This window comes from Hordeum vulgare, chromosome 2H (genome assembly GCF_904849725.1).
Source record: "Hordeum vulgare subsp. vulgare chromosome 2H, MorexV3_pseudomolecules_assembly, whole genome shotgun sequence".
Classification (NCBI taxonomy): domain Eukaryota; kingdom Viridiplantae; phylum Streptophyta; class Magnoliopsida; order Poales; family Poaceae; genus Hordeum; species Hordeum vulgare.
Genome location: NC_058519.1, coordinates 501,373,881 through 501,380,433, shown reverse-complemented (window position 1 = coordinate 501,380,433; position 6,553 = coordinate 501,373,881).

Here is a 6,553-nt window from a genome sequence, read left to right as displayed (position 1 = left end):
CATGATCTTCATGGAGATCTATCCGATGTAATCTTCTTTGGCGGTGTGTTTGTCGAGATCTGATGAATTGTGGATTTGTGATCAGATTATCTATGTTATATATTTGAGTCTGTGCTGATTTCTTATATGCATGATTTGATATCCTTGTAAGTCTCTCTGAGTCTTGGGTTTTGTTTGGCCAACTAGATCTATGATTCTTGCAATGGGAGAAGTGCTTGGTTTTGGGTTCTGCCATGTGGTGACCTTTCCTAGTGACAGTAGGGGCAACAAGGCACACATCAAGTAGGTGCCATCAAGGGTAAAAAGATGGGTTTTTTTTATCATTGGTTTGAGATTATCCCTCTACATCATGTCATCTTGCTTAAGGCGTTACTCTGTTCTTATGGACTTAATACACTAGATGCATGCTGGATTGCGGTCGACGTGTGGAGTAATAGTAGTAGATGCAGAAAGTATCAGTCTACTTGTTTCGGACGTGATGCCTATAGAAATAATCATTGCATAGATATCGTCACGATTTTGCGCGGTTCTATCAATTGCTCGACAGTAATTTGTTCACCCACGGTCTACTTGCTTTTATGAGAGAAGCCACTAGTAAACACTACGGCCCCCGGGTCTATTCACATCCATCGTTTACACCTCCGCTTTTACTTTGCTTTGTTACTTTGTTGCTTTTAGTTCTCACTTGGCAAACAATCTATAAGGGATTGACAACCCCTTCATAGCGTTGGGTGCAAGCTTTTGTGTTTGTGCAGGATCTTGAGATACTCTTCCGCCGGATTGATACCTTGGTTCTCAAACTGAGGGAAATACTTACCGTCGCTGTGCTACATCACCCTTTTCGCTTCGAGGGAACACGAACGCAAGGCTCCAAGGCCACGGGGGAAATCCTTTGCATACTTGCCTAGGAAGTCCCTTAAGGCGTAGCCGTAGCTGAAGGATTCCTGGTGCCATCGACACAACTATTTCCTGGCGCCGTTGCAAGGGATACACAACAAACATCAGTATGGTGGTTGTTTTGAGGGAGGCTAATGGTGGGTTTTGTGCACCGGCGAGAGTTGCACGGCACTAAAGAAGATAGTGATGGTGGAAGGTGATAGTGCATCTAAACCATGGACTCAACATGAGTCATGAAGAACTCATATACTTGTTGCAAAAGTTTTAGTAGTAATCGAAACAAAGCATTCAACGCATACTCCTAGGGGAAGGGTTGGTAGGTATAAACCATCGCGCGATCCCGACCGCCACACAAAGGATGAGAATCAATAGACTAATCATGCTCGGACTTCATCACATAGCGGTTCACCATACGTGCATGCTACGGGAATCACTAACTTCAACACAAGTATTTCTAGATCCACAACACCTGACTAATATAACTTTAATATTACCATAACCACAACTCAAAACTAGTTGAGATGAATCAAACTTCTCTAACAATTCAATGCACATGAAGGTGGAAGTTTTTGTATCCCTTTGGATAACTACCCCTTTTGAGACTACTTTAATAGCATAGATCAACTACCAAGCCACACACCGCCATGCTCTAAAATATATAAGTGAAGCACACAGAGCAAAATCATCTACCTCAAAAGATATAAGTGAAGCATATGTGAGCTGAATTGTCTAACAAAGGATATAAGTGAAGCTCGACAAAATCATGGTGAGTGCATGTCTCTCTCTCTAGGTGTGTAGCAAGGATGATTGTGACACAACCAAAATAAAAGACTCCTACGATACAAGACGCTCCAAGCAAAACACATAACATCTGGTGAATAAAAATATAGCCCCAAGTAACGTAACCGATGGATTGAAGACGAAAGAGGGGATGCCTTCCCGGGGCATCCCCAAGCTTAGGATTTTACGACATCCTTGAATCTCTTGGGGTGCCTTGGAAATCCCCAAGCTTGAGCTCTTGCCACTCTTTATCTTTTTGTCCATAAGAACTTCACCCAAAACTTGAAAACTTCACAACATGAAACTTAAACCGAAACTCGTGATAATATTAGTATAAGAAAGCAAACCACCACTTCCTTAGGTACTGTAGCAAACTTGAATTCTACTTATGTTGATGTTGGGTTACTGTATTTTCAATCTTCCATGGCTAATACCCCCCGATACTATCCATAGTTTCATCAAAATAAGCAACCAACACAACCAAAACAGAATCTGTTAACAGCAGACCAGTCTGTAGCAATATGTATACTTCGTATACTTGTGGTACTTCAAAAATTCTGAAAAATTACGAAAGTCTGAAGAATTTGCGTAGCAATCATCAGAAAAAATAATCAACTCAAAAGCTCTTACAGAAAAAAAAGAAAATTCTTTTCGTGAGCAGAAAGTTTCTGTCTTTTCCAGCATGACCAAACGATCATCCCCAAGACTAATCATAACGGTTTTGCTTGGCACAAACGCAAAAAGAAACACAAAAAACACAATCATAGCAGAATTATGAAAGTGTGGAAAACACAAAACAGAAAGAAAAAGGATAGATTCGTTGGGTTTCCTCCCAACAAGTGCTATTGTTTAACGCCCTTAGCTAGGCATAAGGTGATGGAATCACGTATAGTCATCTTTGGTGCTCAAACCATAAGTAGCCCTCATCATAGATTCATAAGGCAATCTTATTTTCTTTCGTGGAAAGTGCTCCATGCCCTTCTTTAGAGGAAATTGAAATCGAATATTCCCTTCCTTCATATTGATGATAGCACCAATAGTCCTTAGGAAAGGTCTACCAAGAATAATGGGACATGAAGGATTGCACTCTATGTCAAGTACAATGAAATCCACGGGTACATAGTTCTTATTTGCAACAATAAGAACATCATCGATCCTTCGCATGGGTTTCTTGACAGTAGAATCCGTAAGATGCAAATTAAGAGAACACTCTTCAATCTCATGAAAACCAAGAATATCACATAAAGATTTTGGAATCGCGGAAACACTAGCACCCAAATCACACAAAGCATTGTACTCATAGTTTTTGATCTTGATTTTGATAGTAGGTTCCCACTCATCGTGAAGTTTTCTAGGTATAGAGACTTCTAGTTCGAGCTTCTCTTGAAGAGATTTCATCATAGCATCTACGATATGCGCGATAAAGGCTTTGCTTTGGCTATAAACATGTGGAGAGTTTGAAATGGATTGCATCAAAGAAATGCATTCAAACAAGGAACAACTATCATAATTGAATTCCTTGAAATCCAAAGTGGGAGTTTCATTACTACCCAAAATTTTGATTTCTTCTACTCCACTCTCCACACCTTTATCATCAAGATAGGTGGACTCCAAATCATTGGGGCGTTTCTCAACCAAAGTGGATTCATATCCAGCCCCTTCATCAATAGGTTTGACATGCGAAAACAAAGATTCAAGAGGAGGCACACCAAGCACTTTAAGATCTTCGTGATTTGCATCACTAATTTCAGGTTTAGCTGCCATCTTATTGACTAAGGTAGCCTGCTTGTCAGAAATTTGGCCCACCAATTTTTCAAGGTGAGCAAGCTGAGAATTTAGTGCAAGGAAATCTTTGGCCAAATCATCAAATTATTTATTCAAGTAGACCAAAAAGGAATTTTGCTCTTTTAATTCCCTACGGAAGTAACTATTTTGGTCAAACTGAGAAGACATGAAATCTTTGACATTAGTTTCAATGTCCTCCAATTTTCTGAAATAGTTTGGTTTGGCCATGAGGAAAGGTCTCTCACGAACAAGCCTAAGGGCAGGCGAGGAAAACGACAAAGGCAAAAGAAAATGGCAAAGGAGAAAGGCAAATGAAAACGGCAAATGTGAAGTGGGGGAGAGGAAAACGAGAGGCAACTGGCAAAAAAGTAAATGCAGGAGATGAGTTTGTGAGACCTACTTGGATAGATCTTGATCTCTCCTTCCCCGGCAATGGCGCCAGAAATACTTCCGCTGATGCAACAAAAGACCTTCCAACGGCGCCATAAACACGTGCTGACGGGAGACTGTTCTTGTCTTGATTCTCCTCAGCAACGGCACCAGGAGTCCTTCTGCTACGGCTACGCCTTTAGGGACTTCCTAGGAAAATATGCAAAGGATTTCCCCGTGGCCTTGGAGACTTGCGTTGGTGTTCTCTCGAAGTGGAAAGGGTGATGTAGCGCAGCGGTGGTAAGTATTTTCCTCAGTTTTGAGAACCAAGGTATCGATCCAGTGAAGGAGTATCACAAGTACCTGCACAAACACAAATAACCTGCACCCAATGCTATGAAGGGGTTGTCAATCCCTTATAGACTGTTTGCCAAGTGAGAACTGAAAGCAACAAATTAACAAAGAAAAGTAAAAGCGGAGGTGTAAACGATAGGTGTGAATAGACCCGGGGGCCGTAGTGTTCACTAGTGGCTTCTCTCATGAAAGCAAGTAGACGGTCGGTGAACAAATTACTGTCGAGCAATTGATAGAACCGCACAAAGTCGTGACGTCATCTATGGAAATGATTATATCTATAGACATCACGTCCAAAACAAGTAGACCGACACTTTCTGCATCTACTACTATTACTCCACACGTCGACCGCTATCCAGCATGTATCTAGTGTATTAAGTTCATGAGAACAGAGTAACGCCTTAATCAAGATTACATGATGTAGATGGACAATCTCATATCTACGACAAAGCCCATCTTGTTACCCTTGATGGCAACTACACGATGTGTGCCTTGCTGCCCCTACTGTCACTGGGAAAGGTCACCACACGGTAAGAACCCAAAACCAAGCACTTCTCCCATTGCAAGAATCATAGATCTAGTTGGCCAAACTAAACCCAAGGCTCGGAGATACTTACAAGGATATCAAATCATGCATATTAGAAATCAACAAAGACTCAAATATATATCATAGATAATCTGATCACAAATCCACAATTCATCGGATCTCGACAAACACACCGCCAAAGAAGATTACATCGAAAAGATCTCCATGAAGATCATGGAGAACTTTGTATTGAAGATCCAAGAGAGAGAAGAAGCTATCTAGATACTAACTACGGAACCGTAGGTCTGAAGTGAACTACTCACGAGTCATTGGAGGGGCGATGAGTTTGATGAAGAAGCCCTCCAACTCCAAAGTCCCCTCCGGTAGGGCACCTCGAAGGGTCTCCAGATGATATCTCGCGGAAACGGAAGCTTGCGGCGGTGGAAAAGTGTTTTCGTGGACGCCCTGATTTTTTCTGGATTTTTAGGGAATTTATAGGCCAAAGACTAGGGCAGGGGAGAGACAGGGGGGCCACAAGCCTGGTTGCCGCGGCCTCCCCCTAGCCGCGACAACAGGGCTTGTGGGCTCCCTGTGGGCCCACTTGCTTGGCCCTCAAGCCTCCTGATCTTCTTCCGTTCTGGAAAAATCATTTTGGGGATTTTATTCCGTTTGGACTCCGTTCCAAAATCAGATCTGAAAAGAGTCAAAAACACAGAAAAAACAGGAACTGACACTTAGCACTGAGTTAATAAGTTAGTCCCAAAAAAGATATAAAAGGTAAACCAAACATCCAAAGTTGACAAGATAACATCGTGAAACCATCAAAAATTATAGATACGTTTGAGACGTATCAAAGGGCAATACCCATCTACCCAACACAGCCGGCGACTTTAACCCCTGCTATGTGTTGTGCCTTGTGAGTGATGGAAATGTTTTTGCCAAGTTTGTTGGCTCTTATGATGAGTATATTGCATGGTCTATTTGGGTTCCTAAGACCCTCGTTACTAACATAAGAGGACCCATTAAAGAATGGGTACCTAAATCCAAGCATTGATATTATGCAAGAGTTGGCTTTCGGTGGGTGTCATAGTTGCTTGATAGTGGAGAAACAATGACCGGGAGCAAGGACTTGGTGGTGGACGTTCATCCTGACCCATCCATTGCCACCCAAGTCTCCTTTGGTGACGACACGATTTCAAAGGTATTGGGTCTCGGCAAGGTGGTAATTTCTCCGGCACTTACCATTGAAAAGGTTATGCTTGCTGAGACCCTTGCATAGAATTTACTTTCCGTTCATCAACTTGCACTTATGGGCTTTAGTACTTTCTTTGGCATTGATTCGGTGACCCTTTTGTGGAGCAAGACTCTTAAAGTTGCCTTTGTTGGGCACGTCGAGAATGGTCTCTATGTGGATAAGTTTTCAGAGTGACCCACACAGACCGCGACTTGCCTAATGGCTAAAGTTGATGTGGGATGGCTTTGTCATTGTCGGCTAGCCCATGTCAATATGAGATCTTTGCAAAGTCTCCTCAAAGGGGTCACGTTCTCGGACTAACAAATGTGAGTTTTGTCAGAGATCGTGCTTGCAGTGCATGTATTGACGGGAACATTCATGAGACAGCTCACCGCCCCACGACTATCATCTACACAAAGAGGACCTTGGAGTCCCTCCACATGGATCTCTTCGGCCCTCCATCCTATGATAGTCTTGGGGGAAGAAAGTATTGCTTGGTGATAGTGGATGATTACTCAAGATATACCTGGGTATACTTTTTCAAGAGAAAGAGTGAGACTCAACAAACTGTCATCGACTTTGCTAATGAAGCTCAATGCCAACACAAT